The sequence below is a fragment of the Myotis davidii genome, unplaced genomic scaffold (genome assembly GCF_000327345.1).
Source record: "Myotis davidii unplaced genomic scaffold, ASM32734v1 scaffold233, whole genome shotgun sequence".
NCBI lineage: Eukaryota > Metazoa > Chordata > Mammalia > Chiroptera > Vespertilionidae > Myotis > Myotis davidii.
The window spans coordinates 3,628,095-3,643,588 of record NW_006285917.1 but is presented as its reverse complement, the minus strand read 5'-3'; the positions used below and the strand labels follow the sequence as shown (position 1 = coordinate 3,643,588).

Genomic DNA, 15,494 nt, shown 5'->3' with positions numbered 1-15,494 from the left:
CCCCTTCGTCAGTCTGCTTGAAGATGATGTGTGGGCTCCTTGTGCCAGGCTGCTTTCTTCGTCCCCCCGTGGTGAGGAGAGAAGTTGGGAACATATTTCCTTTCTGTTCTGCCCCACACATGTATCTTTCCATATGTCTGGTACTGTCTATTCGAGATTGTGATAGTGCAGAAGCAACTACACAGTCTTAAATCGTCTCTCAGTTGTCTGGGTCAGTATCTACTTACCAGGCTCAGTGCCTCCACACCTGCCAGGCGCTGCAGACCCCTGGAAGTGGCTACTCTTGTAAGAGTACATGTGGGTGGAGAAATGTGTTACCCTAGTGAGAGGGGAAGGCTAATCCTTCCTTTATTTGTTTAGCTCTTGAAAAACTTGAACAACAGGTTTAACTCCAATCAATGCTCTTTTAGTGCAGATTTTATACTGGTATAGTTATGGTACTCCTTTTTGTTTTATATGCCAGATGGCAAAAAAAAAAATTTGTTCTGAGTAAGAATGTGTGTGATTGACTTAGTGTCTGTGAGCTCCTGAGGTTCCGTGCTCTCCCTTGAGGCTGCATCACTGAAACAGCATCCCCCTTCCCTCTCTACCCTCCTCACTCCACACTACCCAGCACACTCCAGACATGATAGTTAGTGCAGCAGTTTCCAAACCTGCCTGACTTTTAAAACTCATTAGAAGGCATTTGTTGGAAATATAGGTATCTGGGCTTCAATCCAGAATCAGAGTCTTTATGGTGGAGCCTGGGAACTTTTATTTTAAGAAGTGATTATTAAAATTTGGGCAAGTTTAAAAAAAAATTGGGGCAAGTTTAGAAAACATTGTTTTAGTGGTGAGAATGATGAGTACTGACTGCCCGGCTGGTGTGGCTCAGTAGTTGAGCATCGACCTATGAACCAGGAGGTCACAGTTTGATTCCTGGGCAGGGTACATGCCCGGGTTGTGGGCTTATCCCCAGTGTGGGGCATGCAAGGGGCAGCTGATCAATGATTCTCTTTTATCATTTATGTTTTTCTCTCTCTCTTCCTCTCCCTTCCTCTCTGAAATCAATCTATATCTATCTACCCATCTATCTATCTATCTATCTGTCTATCTACTACATAATAAAAGAGAAACATGTAAATTGACCATCCCTCCACTATGCTCACCAGCCAATCAGGAGTGAGTATGCAAATTAACCCGACAACACTGGCGGGTTAATTTGCATGCACAGGCACAGGAAGAGTGCGGCGGCTTGGGGAAGTTGGCTCCCCAAGCCACCAGTCAGAGACCAGAGGGGGAGAGTGGTGGCTTAGAGGCTGCATCACTTGGCAGAGTGGGAGGCCATGAGACGGAGACAGAGCAGGAAGGGAAAACCAAAATCATGGGGAGCACCAGGAATTCTGGGAATAGTAGTTTTGGTAGTAGCCCCAGGACCAGAAGTGGAAGCCCAGAGCACGGGGAGCACCAGGAATGCTGGGAATCGTAGTTCTGGTGGCAGATGGATCTCCTAGATACTAGAGCAGTGGTTCTCAACCTATGGGTCGTGACCCCTTTGGCAGTCGAACAACCCTTTCACAGGGGTCGCCTAAGACCATCCTGCATATCAGATATTTACATTACGATTCATAACAGTAGCAACATTACAGTTATGAAGTAGCAATGAAAATAATTTTATGGTTGGGTCACAACATGAGGAACTGTATTTAAAGGGCCAGAAAGTTGAGAACCACTGCACTAGAGCAAAGTGAGCCTGGAGCAAGTTACTGTTGTGGTTGGGGATGGAGGGAAAGCAAAGGTGAGAGACATAAGTAAAATCAGTGTCTAGGAAAATTAAAGAGAAAATATCCTAAAACTTCCAGGAAATCTCCACCAATGAAGCAAAGAAAAAAAAATGTCTCTCTTATTCTGTGAGCAACAAACCAAACTGAGTTGGGGTCTCAGACAATTCGCTCATATGATTGCAAAGACAAACAGAAACTCCTGGATTGGAGAGGGCTTCCCTGAGGATTCCCAGATTGGAGAGGGTGCAGATCGGGCTGAGGAACCTCCACACCCTGCAGTGCATGAATGCCATGCACCAGCCTCTAAAATATATATATATACTAGAGGCCCAGTGCACAAAAATTTGTACGCAGTGGGGGTGGTGTCCCTCAGCCCGGCCTGTGCCCTCTCGCAGTCTGGGACCCCTCGGGAATGACCACCTGCTGGTTTAGGCCCGCTCCCCAGGGGGATTGGGCCTAAGCTGGCAATCAGACATCCCCCTGGCAGTCCGGCAGCCCTCAGGGGATGTCCACTTACCAGTGGAGAGCAGGCCTAAGCTGCAGTCTGACATCCTCAGTGCTGCTGAGGAGGTGGGAGAGGCTCCTACCACCACCGCTGTACTGGCAGCCATCAGCTTGTGGCTGGGCAGAGCTCCCCCTGTGGGAGCACACTGACCACCAGGGGGCAGCTCCTGCATTGAGTGTCTGCCCCCTGGTCATCAGTGTGTGTCATAGAGACCAGTCATTTCCAGTCTTTCTGCTGTTGGGGTCAGTTTGCATATTACCCTTTTATTATAGAGGATAGAGGCCTGGTGCATGGATGGGGGCCAGCTGGTTTGCCCTTCAGGATGGGATTCCCCACTGGGGTGCTACTGGGGTGCCTGGCCAGCCTGGTTGAGGGGCTAATGGCTGTTTTCAGGCTGGCCACACCACCTTTAGGGTGAGGGGTCCCCACTGCGGTGCCTGGCCAGTCTGGGTAAAGGGCCGAGGGCTGTTTTCAGGCTGGCCAAGCCTCCCCAGCAACAGAAGCTCCTAGCCTCTCCTTTTTTTCTTTTTCTTTTTTTCTGGGATTTATTTACCTTCTATAATTGAAACTTTGTAGCCTGGAGTGGAGCTTGGAGCCAGCCAGAGCTTGGCTTCCTCCATTGCCAAGGGAAACCCAAGGCTCCAGCTCAGTGGCCACTGCCGGCTGAAAGCAGGTATCTGGGGTTTATTTACCTTCTATAATTGAAACTTTGTTGCTTTGAGTGTAGCTTAGAGCTGGCCACAGCAGGCGGGGAACCTTGGCTGCCTCCGTCACTGGAGCAAGCAAGCCTCCTGCTCATTCCAGCTCCGTGGCTGCCGGCTGCCATCTTTGTTGGCAGTTAATTTGCATATCTCGCTGATTAGCCAATGGGAGTTGTAGCAAAGATATGGTCAATTACCATGTTTGTCGATTATTAGGTAAGATCTATGGTTAAGTGTCCATCCAACTGGTAGCTATGATGTGCACTGACCACCAGAGGGCAGATGCTCAACACAGCAGCTGCCATGGTATGCACTGACCATTTGAAACTAAATGGCACCACGTGCCGAAACCGGTTTGGCTCAGTGGAGAGAGCGTCGGCCTGCGGACTAAAAGGTCCCAGGTTCGATTCCGGTCAAGGGCATGTACCTGGGTTGCGGGCACATCCCCAGTGAGGGGTGTGCAGGAGGCGGCTGATTGATGTTTCTCGCTCATCGATGTTTCTAACTCTCTATCTCTCTCCTTTCCTCTCTGTAAAAACTCAATAAAATATATTTAAAAAAAAATAAAAAATAAAAATAAATAAATAAATGGCACCACGTACCTGGCGCTGACAAACCAACACTCGGCTTCCCCCATGTGGGACACAGGCTCTGCCACCACCCCGCAGCGACACCCCACCAAATCACAGCCAAAGCTGCCAAGACCCCATGGTGCAAAATGCGGCCCACAGCCCAGGCCAGCCTAGAAACAGTGGCTGTGGGCACTGGGTAATGATGTCACATAACAACACCAGCTTCCTCTCCCTAGCAACTAGCCTCCTTGCAGTTTCTTCAGCCCAGGAACCCAACTTGCCAGGTGGAAACATTTTACAGTTTAACCAAATGTTTGTGAAGTGTTTTCCTGTGCCTCATCTCGTTTGATCCTCACAGAAGTCCTGGAGTAGGTAGATAGGAGACTCGGTAGAATCCTATTTTCTTCTCATTAGCAAGATGTGATTAGTGATATTAAAATATTTTTTATAATTAATTACTTTTAATGTGCATGAATCCGTGCACCAGGCCACTAGTAAATATGTGTGTGTGTGTATGTGTATTTATATCTACACTAATAAAAGACAAAGATGCTAATTGACCATACCTTTGCTACACCCATCATCCAATCAGAAGAGTATGCAAATTAACCCAACAAAGATGGCTGTTAAATCTGCATACTGCAGGCGGGGCGGGACAGCATGAGCCGCATCCGGGCCTCCTGTGTGTGACCCAGGGCGGCAGGGTGGGACAGCATGAGCCACCGCCTGCCTCGCCGCCATCCCCAAATCCCCCCCGCCCCAGTGCACAAATTTTTGTGCACCGGGCCTCTAGTTTATATATAAAAGCACTGATTATAGCTGGGCAGTGGCTGAAATGTGGAATAACAAATCAGTTATGTGGAATAATGGAATTCCTCTTCTGTCTGGTCTTGTTCTCTGGCTGAAGGAACATCGATATCAGGTGGAGTTCCTTCAGCTTTTAGTGCCCAATGATTTGTGTTCTATTTCTCTCTTCAGGCAGGCCAAGTGTTACTTTTCTGGCCACTTTTGAAGTCTAGCTGTCAAGTTTTAGTATACTTTTGGTTCACTGAATTTGTCTTCCTGAGCCTTTCAGCTCCTTTCTTCCATTTCCAGTTTTCCACCCAAGTACACGTCTCTTTGATTTCTTGTTCTCTCGCTGCCTCCATTTTATTAATTCATTCAGTTCCTCATTCAACAAGTATCTATTGTGCCAGGCTGTGGGCAGGCTACAGAGACGAACAAGACACATCCCTGCCCTCGAGTGCAGTCTAGTAGGGACACAGATGTGTAAATAAATGATTAAAATACCAGTGCTAGGAGGAGATTAAAATGGCGGCAGAGTAAGTGGATGCCGCACGGACATTCTCCCAGGAACAAACTGGTATTACAACTAAAATACACAAAATACCAGTGCTGTGCTAAGTGCATATTAGAAGTGTGCAGAGTTGTGGGGTCACCAGGAAGAAGTGACTATCAAGAGGTGGCAGGCATCACTGAGGTGACTTTTGAGCAGAGAAAAGGGGGAGGGCATTTTTAAGTTAGTATATTGCTCATCATCATAGTCCTCACATTCTCATTGCAGTTTATCTTCTTCCAGGTCTCCTTAATGTCTTTGCTCATTTATGGATTTAATGGCGCTAATTAGTAGGGCTAAATTAGACTCTTGATTCACTTTTTCAAAAACTGAGATGGTTGATTAATGTCCCACATCATTTATTGACAGTGAATGATTGAGACTCTAGAGAAGCACTGAGGAAAGCCTTTAGAAGCATTTCACTTTATCAGATGTGTTCTGAGCCAGCAGAGTGGTCTTTGTTTCCTCCAAGGAGGGAGGGAGTGAGAGGGAGGGAAATTGTGAGAGAGAGAGGGAGGGAGGGAGAAGGGGGAAGGGAGGGAAGCTTATGAGTGGGGAATGGGACAAAAGAATGCTTCTTTGTTTCTTTTGCAATAAATGACATGATTTCCTGTTTTTAAGAATGTTTCTTTGGTAGGCTCCCACACCTCTTGTTAGTTGTGTATATTGTTGGAGGATTTTATCCATCGTGTTTCTAATATCAAGCCTTGGACAAGGTATATAGTCTGTAAATATTTGTTGGATGACTAATGGAATAAATAAATGAATAATGGTGCTGTACCAACATATTTCAGTGAGGTGCTTATTTCCTGCATTATTCTTGGAAATTCCTCCCTACAAAACTAGTAGGTCAAAGCAGTAACAGCCAACTTAAAATATCTTAATGAACGCATGGATGTAGTTTGCTAAGATGACAGGGTTTGGTGTTTTTCGTTTTTGTTTTGTTTTGTTTCTAAATGCATTGTGGTCCTGACCAGTGTGGCTCAGGAAATATTCTTACATTGATTTTTGTGTACCTGTGGGAATGTTATCGTTGTGTAAATTCCTAAAAGGGTAGTTGCTGAGTCAAAATTTTGATAGAAATTGCCAAATTGTGCCTAAGAGATTTTATCAGTTTATTTTTCAATTATATTCTGATGATCCCAAGGCTATATCTCTTTCCTGAGTTCTAGATCCATCTATCCAACTGTTAATTGGGCATCTCCTCTTGTGTGTCTCATAGGCTTTTTCTAACCTCAGCTCTCATTTCCTTTGATCCAGCAAACGTGGCACTTCTTACTGTTATTTCTCTATCAAAGAATATCACCATCTGCCTGGTTGCCCAAGCCAGAAATTGTCTTCTCCACCTATATCCAACCAGTCATCAAATCCTATTCAGTCTTTCTCCCTGATGTCTCTTGTAATCCATTCACTTTTCATCTCTCTACCACTGTGTTTAATTTAAACTACTACCAAGTTGCCCAGATCACTGTAGTAGCTTTGGGGCAACTACTCTCTCTGGCTTCTACTCTTGGTCCCATTCTCTTCAGAAAGTGTGAGCTTGCCGCACTTGCAATTTTTGAGTGTTACGCCCCTGAGTAGCCCATCAGTGAGTCCTGCCACCTGTCCACCATCTACTCCACTATTCAGGTATTGAGGCCAACAGCAGCTGACATTCATCACTCTTGATTTCAAATCTGTGTCCATCAAAATATGCACACACATACACCCCACACACAGAAATTGACTAACGGGTCAATGCTGCCCTGGACGGGTAGCTCAGTTGGTTAGAGTGTCATCCTCGCATGCCAAAGTTGTGGGTTTGTCCCGCATCAGGGCACAATCAAGAGTCAACCATGCCCAGGTTGCGGGCTCGATCCCCAGTAGGGGGTGTGCAGGAGGTAACCAATTAATGATTTTCTCTCATCATTGATGTTTCTATCACTCTCTCCTCCCTTCCTCTCTGAAATCAATAAAAATATATTAAAAACATTTTTTTTCTTTCAGGTAAGGTTTTCTCTGACTAAAAAAAATTATTTTTTTGGAAAACAATGCAGCATTATGTCACCTCACCACATATATTCATTCCCCCAGCTTTGAGTGACTTATCCTTCCTTGAATGTCCTCTTGTGCTGCATTTCTTATTCCTTTTCACCCTGCTCTCTACCCATCCCTTTGCTACCTTTTGTTTAGTACTCAGCATATTTCTTGATACTTCAGCCACACATTTTCTCCTAACCATTTTATTATTGATTTATTGTATATGTACTTTTTGTGTGCTTCACCTATACTTTAAAAAATTTAACCTTGTGAAAAAGACATACATTTATATCAGTAATACAGACAGACCAGTGAACCGAAGGGAGAGGACGTGGGAGTTCCAGCCCCAGGTTCTCACACAAGTACTAGGGTGTAGAAGGGCCTTTCAAATATCCCATCCCAATGCCTGAACCACACTTCTCCCCTTAACCAGACGTTTGATTTTATGTGGATCTGTATAGCAATATAATTGAATACCTCCCAAATCAATTGCATTCATTTGCTCAAACTAAAAATTGCAGCATTCCATTTTGGTATATATTAAATACCAAGGAAACGAAGGGTACCTAGGAACTCAGGAACATCTGACATGGTACGCAGCATATTGCTATGCTAGATTAGTGTAAGGACAAGCCCTACAATTTTCCACAAGAAGTCAACTCCAAGCCTGTGGGAAATCACACATAGCAAAATTTTTCCCTGGCAAAGAACTATACATTTTTCCCTACTCTCCGTGTGGTAATTCTGTAGTTCTCTGTAATTAATTTTATTTTTACAGTGAACAAGCACAGTGTAAGAATAATGCATAACGTATTTCTGTTTCTTGCTATTTTAGGGGACATCACACAGAAGGGATACGAAAAGAAAAGGTCAAAACTCCTGTCTCCTTACATCCCACAGACACAAGGTAGGCAATGAGAAGTGGTTTAAACCTTTTCAGTATTTTTACACCAAAAAAATGCTGTTTTACAGGAGATCTGTCTTTTGTTAGTTCCTGTTTTTCCCTCCCTTCCTCACCAGAGAAAAAAACGGAAGGAAAGAAAGGAGGAAATGAATCCTAACTGGGCATCTGCTGTGTGCTAGGCACTTTTAAAATACCCAAGGTCATCAAATCATTTACACAAAGCTTGGGTGATAGTGTATCTGTGCATAGCTGATATGATTCAAAGGCAGAAAATTCCAGGTCATGGAAAAACTGCATCTTATTTATGCCTGGACACAGACTGTGATGGAGAGCAAGGGGAGCAAAAGTAAGAAGGAATGACAGATTCAGTATTACAAGGCAACTCACGTACTGGAGTACCTGAGGATTTAGGGGTAAGAACCCTAAATTAACTTTTAAATTAATTTAAAGCCTGACTTACTCTTCTGCAAAGAGACTGCCATGTTCTTTACTATTATTTTTTAAAATCCTCGCCTGAGGATGTTTTTTGTTTTGTTGTGTTTATTTTGAGAGGAGGGTGGGGGGAGGAGAGAAAGAGAGAGAGAAAGAAAGAAAGGAACATCAATTGGTTGCCTTCCGTATGCACCCCAGTCAGGGATCGAACCTGCAACCTAGGTATGTGCCCTGACTGGGAATTGAACCCAAAACCTTTTTAGTATATGGGTTGATGCTCCAACTAACTGAGCCACCTGGCCAGGGCCTGGCACATTCTTGATATATAAGAAAAGTTCTGAGTCACTTTTGTGCTTAATTCCAGAGGGGTTGCTTCCAGGCAAGGCTATCTGTCTCTGAGTTGTCATATTTTTAAAGTTACTCAGATTTCAGGATTTCCTTCGATAGCTTATTGCTGCTTTAATTATATTTACTTTAAGGATTTTTTTCTAATTCCCCTCTTGCAAGCCTGTTCTTTGTGGAGCTAATTGCTTTTAATTTCTGGATTACAAATACCTTGAGAGCTTTGTATACTCCACAGTTCTAATATCAAGCCTTGTGCAGGATATATAGTCTGTAAATATTTGTTGAATGAATAATGGAATAAGTAAATGAATAATGGTGATATACCAATCTATTGTATTGGTCTTTGTTTTATTTCTTGCATTATTCTTGGAAATTCCTCTCTACAAAAACCACTGGTCAATGCACTGACAGCCAGTTTAAAATATCTTAATGAACAGATGTATATAGAAATGGACTCAGCCCTAGCCAGTTTGGCTCAGTGGATAAAAACATCAGCCTGCTGACTGAAAGGTCCTGGTTTCGATTCCGGTCAAGGGCACATGCCTGGATTGCAGGCTGTATCCCCAGTAGGGGGCATGCAGGAGCAACCGATCAGTGATTCTCTCTCATCATTGATGTTTCTATCTCTCTTTCCCTCTGCCTTCCTCTCTGAAATCAATAAAAATATATTTTTTTAAAAGGAATGAATTCAGAGGGAAGAATTTTTGCCCCATGCAAAGCCAGATCACAAATAGGAGGTTGCTTAGTGAGTATGGATGTGACAAATCAAATGTTTAATTGCTGTAGGCCGGGAGAATGTGACTAGCCGTCTCACAGTAGGAATGGTCTTACAGATCACCTCATGGGGGAAATAGAACCCACTGATGGTATTCCTTCAGTTTTCTGTTACCAACCGTCCCACTTGCCACATCTGTGTTCATCCTGTTTACCTTCTTCCTTCTGGCTTAAAAAGGTAATGTGTCCCTCTTATCCAAGGACAGTTCTTCCACCTGTGCAGTAAGTCTCATCCCCTCACCCCCTTTCAGAAACCTTATACTATCATTCAGTGACAACAAGGAGAGGGCAGTGAGAATGGGCCACCCCTGGTGTTGGCAATAAGGGGTACAGGATCTGTAGGAATTTAAAAAACAGTAATAAAACTAACAAAAAATTGGCCAGTTTTTATTGTCACCATGCAGAGCAGTTCTAAACACTGTTGGCAATAAAGTGCTCCTTCTGCTGAGGCAGACTTCTGCACAGCCCCTGTCTCTACACCAGCGGTCACCAACCTTTCGGACCTCACGGACCACCAGTTGGTGACCGCTTGATCTAAAGCAGTGGTTCTCAACCTTCCTAATGCCGCGACCCTTTCATACAGTTCCTCATGTTGTGGTGACCCCCAATTTCATTGTTACAAATTGAACATAATTAAAGCATAGTGATTAATCACAAAAACAATATGTAATTATATATGTGTTTTCCAATGGTCTTAGGCAACCCCTGTGAAAGGGTCGTTTGACCCCCAAAGGGGTCGTGACCCACAGGTTGAGAACCACTGCTCTAAAGTAGGCTATCGCTGTCACTCCCCATCTCTCTTGTACAGTCACTCTGTCTCTCAGTCAGATTCTTCCCCTTAGCATTCATCATGCTTATTCCTGTTCTATTAAAAAAAAATCCTCCCTTGTCAACATCTTCCAGCTCCACCCTCTCTCTCCTGTTGATGATCAAACTGCTCAGAACTGTCTGTACTTCCATCTCTCTTTTCTCAACTCTTGCTTACTTTTCAGCTCATTCCAATCCTTTCAGGAGCGATGGTAAGTGGTATCTCAGTAGTCTTTGCCACTCTACCTCTTGAAACACTTGTTTTGAAACAGTTTTCCTGCTGTTCCTAGTCATCTTGAGGGGCTCATTCTGCTCTGTTAAATGTTGGAACTCTCAAGGCAAGGTCCCAAGGCCTTTGCTGTCTCACTCTGTATCAGTGGTTCTCAAATCTTAGCCTGCATCAGGATCCCCAGAGGGCTGTTGATAACATTGTGGGACCCCATTCTCAGGGTTTCTGATTCACTGGGTCCAGGATGGGCCCAAGAATTGGCATTTCTGCCAAGTTCCCAGGTGGTGCCGTAGGTTCCTGGTCCAGGGACCACATTTGAGAACCAGTGCTCTTTGTGCCTAGGGTATTTCAGCCATACTTGTGTTTTAATTATCATTTCAATACAGGTAACTCCCATAGGTATCTTCAACCCAGATCTCTCCCGAGCTCCTGATCCTAGATCCAATTGCATACTTAACATCTCCATTTATATATCTTAAAGGAACCTCTATTTCAAAATATGCAAACATAGCCATTAAATTTATAACTTACACACACCACGCCTACCACTAGCACCAGCTCCTCCTACGTGTATACAGAACATCATACAAAACTAACAAAAGACATCCAACCTGCTTCACTGCTTCTCTCCTAGTTTCCTCCTTCTGAATAAATGGAGCTCACATCCATAAACCTGGCCAGTTAGAGACTTCAGAGTCATCCTCAGCATCTCCTCCTGGCCCGTCTCTTATCTGTCACTGAGTTCTATCAGTTTTCTGTTTCTTCATGAGCCAGTTTTGCTAAATTTAAAGTTTATTGTTTCTGTTATCCACATTATTCTCTTTATTTTTAAAACTGTTGCTTTGTTTATATTGTTAACTTGTATGTCTTTTCTGTTGATCAGTTTTCCCAGAAGCTCAAAGAACAAGCTTTTCATTTTTGTTGATTTTTTTAGCATGTCTTTATTTTTTTATTTATAATTTTCTGCTCATATATATATTTCCTTTCTTATATTCTGACATTGTTATGAACTTTTTAAAAATTTCCTGAGCCCTGACTGGTTTGGCTCAGTGGGTACAGCGTCGGCTGCGGACTGAAGGGTCCCAGGTTCGATTCCGGTCAAGGGCATGTACCTTGGTTGCGGGCACATCCCCAGTGAGGGGTGTGCAGGAGGCAGCTGATTGATGTTTCTCTCTCATCGATGTTTCTAACTCTCTATCCCTCTCCCTCTCTCTCTGTAAAAAATCAATAAAATATATTTTTTTAAAAATTTCCTGAATTGGATGTTTAGATTTGCTGTCTTTTTTCCTAAGATATCTGTGGGGGGTTTTTGTTGTTTGTTTGTTTGTTTTTTATAATCCTCACCTGAGGGTATTTTTTATATTAATTTCTAAAGAGAGTGGAAGAAAGGGAGGAGTTGTGGGGGGGGGGGGGAGGGAGAGAGGGAGGGGGGATTTTAGAGAGAGTGGAAGTGAGAGGGGAGGGAGAGAGAAAGAGAGAGAGAGAGAGAGAGAGAGAGAGGAGAGAGGAGAGAAACATTGACATAAGAGAGACACATCATTTGGTTGCCTCCGGCACACGCCCCTGCCAGGGCTGGGGAACCTGCAATCGAGGTATGTGCCCTTTACTGGGAATCGAACCTAAGATCTTTTGGTCCGGGGCTGATGCTCTAACCACTTAGAAAACTGGGCAGGGCAGATACCTGTTTCTTAATTTCACTGTGGTCAGAGATCAAGTCTTCGTTATTTGTTAAGACAGGCCTAGTATTTGATAAATTTCTATAACTCATCTATTTGTGTTTTATTTGTTGAGTGGATGGTTTTGGTCCATTAATTCAAACTATTTAATCATGTGGTTCTGATCTTTTCTATTCTTACTAACTTTTTGATTGTTTGCTCTATCAGTTCTGATAGAAGTGTGTTGAAAATCTGTACCATGACTGGGTTTGTTAGTTTTCCCTATAGCTCTGTTAAGTTTTGCTTTATAGGTTTTAAAACTATGTTACTAGGTACACACAAATTAAGAATTACGTCTTTTTTGTGTATTATTACTTTGATCATGAGTAGCTGTCTTTGTCCCTGTAATGTTTCTATTTTAAGGCTTTTTAAAAAAAATCTAAACTGTCTAGAGTTATTAGACATCTTAATTCTTCTCCCAAGGAACATAGGGGCTTTAAAATGCTTTTATGTTGACTACCATCACTGCCCATCTTTCATTTTAGTGCCACCTTGTTTATATGCTTCCTCAATTACCAGTTATTGTTGTTTTACGTTGTTAACGGTAGTTAATATTGTTTCTTTATTCATTGTTCATTTGTATATCACTTCTTCCTCTCAGTTCAATTTCCTTTTTCCTAAATGACTCTTTCTTAATGGTAAATTCTCTCAATTCATGTTTATTATTTTCTTTGCCCACTTTTCTTCTTGAACCTATTCATGTCTTTCCCCAAAGGGTCGGTTGTGGGCTGGTGGATAATCTATATTCCATAGGTTCTCTCGTAAAAAAAATAGATTACTCCTTGGCTTATTTATATCTTTGTAGACTTTGAAGAAGGTATTTAGCTTGATTTTTTTTTAATGGCATTGGAATGAAAAATTTAAACTTACTGAATTACATTAATATCTGAGATAGAATTAAATGAAACTCATTTTACTGCTATTGGTAGGAGTTTTCTACTCCTTACTTATAGAGGGATTCAGCTTCTTAAAAACTCTTTCCATTACCTTGTTAGATTTCACCCACTCCAATTGCAAGATTCTTCATTGTGAGCGTGGCTACTTGAGTGTAGTGTATAAAAGTAACATTCTCCACTAATCTCTTTTGAAACAAAAAATTAATACTGCCTGCTGCTCTGTATTATTAGAACAATTATGTACATGCTTATCTAAAAATTTAGTGAATAATTTTCTTTATGAAATTGATTTGGAGTTGAGTTATCTTGGGTTGCATATTTACATATATTTTAGATTTCTCAAATGTTACATAAATCTTTAAGACTTCAGAAAATAATTAAGAATGTAACAGGGAGAATGGGAAAATATGGAAGAGAACACAAGATTTGAAGAAAATACTTAGAAATTAGTAGAAGTCAAGTGAGGACAATTTTGGTTAATATGAGCATAATGTAATTCATTCACTAGTATCACAGGGATTAGATTCTAAAGTCACTGTATGACAAAAATATGATGTCAGAATTATCCTTGAAAATCACTTAAATCTCCCAACTTTGGAACTGATTGTTGTTTCTTTAGTTAAACAAAACCCAAACTTTATCTGTAAGGGTCATGCTATATGAAAAATTCGTATCTTGATAAAGGTTAAAATCATTATCAGGGCCTCAAGATGCTGTCACTGTGAGAGGCCTGCGAGAAATGAAAGTATGGTCGGTTCACATCTCTTCATTCTGAGCCATATGTTCTTTGAAAAGAAGAGCCCATAGAACATCTTTCAGTAGTTGGAAGCTCTAGAGCCTCAATATAAAGCTTCCCCCATGTCCGAATTAGCATACTTGTAGTGAAAGAAGCCAATAATTAACTCTCTTTTGGCATGCCTTAAAGAATTGCGTTTTCAAACCACAAATACTTAAATCCTCTGTAAATTAGTCACTCATGGCTAATCTTGGACTTTCAGGAAAATGGAAAGTTTTGTGTTAGAGAGCAACTCTCTTGGGCTGATTCTGTGGTCTAATCTTTAAAATACTACTTTTAATACAAGTAACTAACTAGCTTTAATAGAATCTTAAGATCTTTAAAGTCAGGAATATTTTTAAAGATTATTTTTATTATCATTATTTTTATTCTTCATTTTCCCAGTTTCTAGCATTGATACCTGGCATATAGTAAATGTTCTATAAATGTGTGTGGAACTGAACAGGAAGAACATTTAGAATTTCCAGTATCTCCTTTAATAAACATCTCTTTTAGAAGATGAAAGTGTCAGGTAATGAAAGAAGCAGATTATAGATTGGCAACTTGTTTCCATCCTCAATTAACCTTTCAATTTAGATCTACTAAACTTCAAGACTGTGCACAGTATGTTGATTCTCATCTGAGATTTAACATTTCTCTTTATTTAATTTTTATTTTTAAATCAAATTAATGCATTTATTTTAAATAATCAAATGGTAATAGGAGGTTTGTAACAACAAAAATAAGCAGTGTCCTCTTTTTCCCCAGAGATTCCTTCTTTCAACTCTTCTGTTTCTTCTGGCATTTACTCTGTGTTTCTAAGTAACATTTTACCATCTCTCTTGACTTTTTTCAATTTGCAGCAGGATTTATTAATTTCCTATTTTAAAAAAATTAGAATTTTTCAATCTTACATATTCTTTCCTCAGCCACATAGACACCACGCACTGCTTTTCCCTTTTCCCCTGTCCTTCACATCTTATTGTACTCGTTCTGGGCTGTATGTTCAATATATTGCTTTTTTGTTGCTAAATCAACATTCAGTGTTTATTATTATGATTATTATAATATATTATGATTATGTAAAGATTGTCCACAGCTAAGCCACTTGATTTACTAGGATTACATTTCCTTTCTTTCTTGCACAATTAATCTATCAGTTTCATTATTTTTGTAGAGACAATGCTTGGTGCTGTCTCACCCCTTGAATTTATCTGAACTGATTGTTTTCTTGTCCTGCTGCAGGCCTTCATTATCATTCTAGTGGCATTTTGGGAAGGAGTGAGGACAGATAGAAGTGCTCATTTTAAATCAGAATTCTTTATCCTAACTCTAGTACCCCGGTGCACAAATTCGTGCACATTGAAAGGAAATTAATTAGAAGAAATATTTTAATATCGCTCTTTGCCCTTTCTCCATAATAGAAGCGTCATCCAAATTCACGATCGACAATGACAGATTGAAACACACACTTGTGATTGGTGCCAGTGAGAGATTTATATGTATTGCGCAAGTGTGAGTCAACTTAGCCTTTTATAGATATAGTATAAACTTGCTTAATTAGACCTGCTTTCTGATTTAACTAAACTTTTTCCAGCCCAGTGAAGCACCGCAACTTCTCTTTCAGGTAATTGTCAGCAATACAGCAGTAAATATCAACACAAAGCAGATTATTATTGTAGATCACATAGGGAGAATAAAGGGTAAAATCTTTATCTCCA

The 15,494-nt window shown here is 41.3% G+C and overlaps 1 protein-coding gene across 4 annotated transcripts in view; it reads left to right on the top strand.

Annotated features, from left to right (window-relative positions):
• Positions 1-7,735: 7,735 nt before the first annotated feature.
• Positions 7,736-15,494, top strand: part of DIP2B (disco interacting protein 2 homolog B) — a 113,959-nt gene continuing 106,200 nt past the window's right edge. The window contains exon 1 of one of the 4 annotated variants that reach the window (XM_015559640.1): positions 7,736-7,803. The gene's annotated coding sequence lies outside the window, so the exon portion shown is untranslated. Of the gene's footprint in view, positions 7,804-7,841; positions 8,214-15,494 lie in introns of those variants that run through there. The other 3 variants (XM_006757088.2, XM_015559638.1, XM_015559639.1) reach the window with 3 other exon arrangements.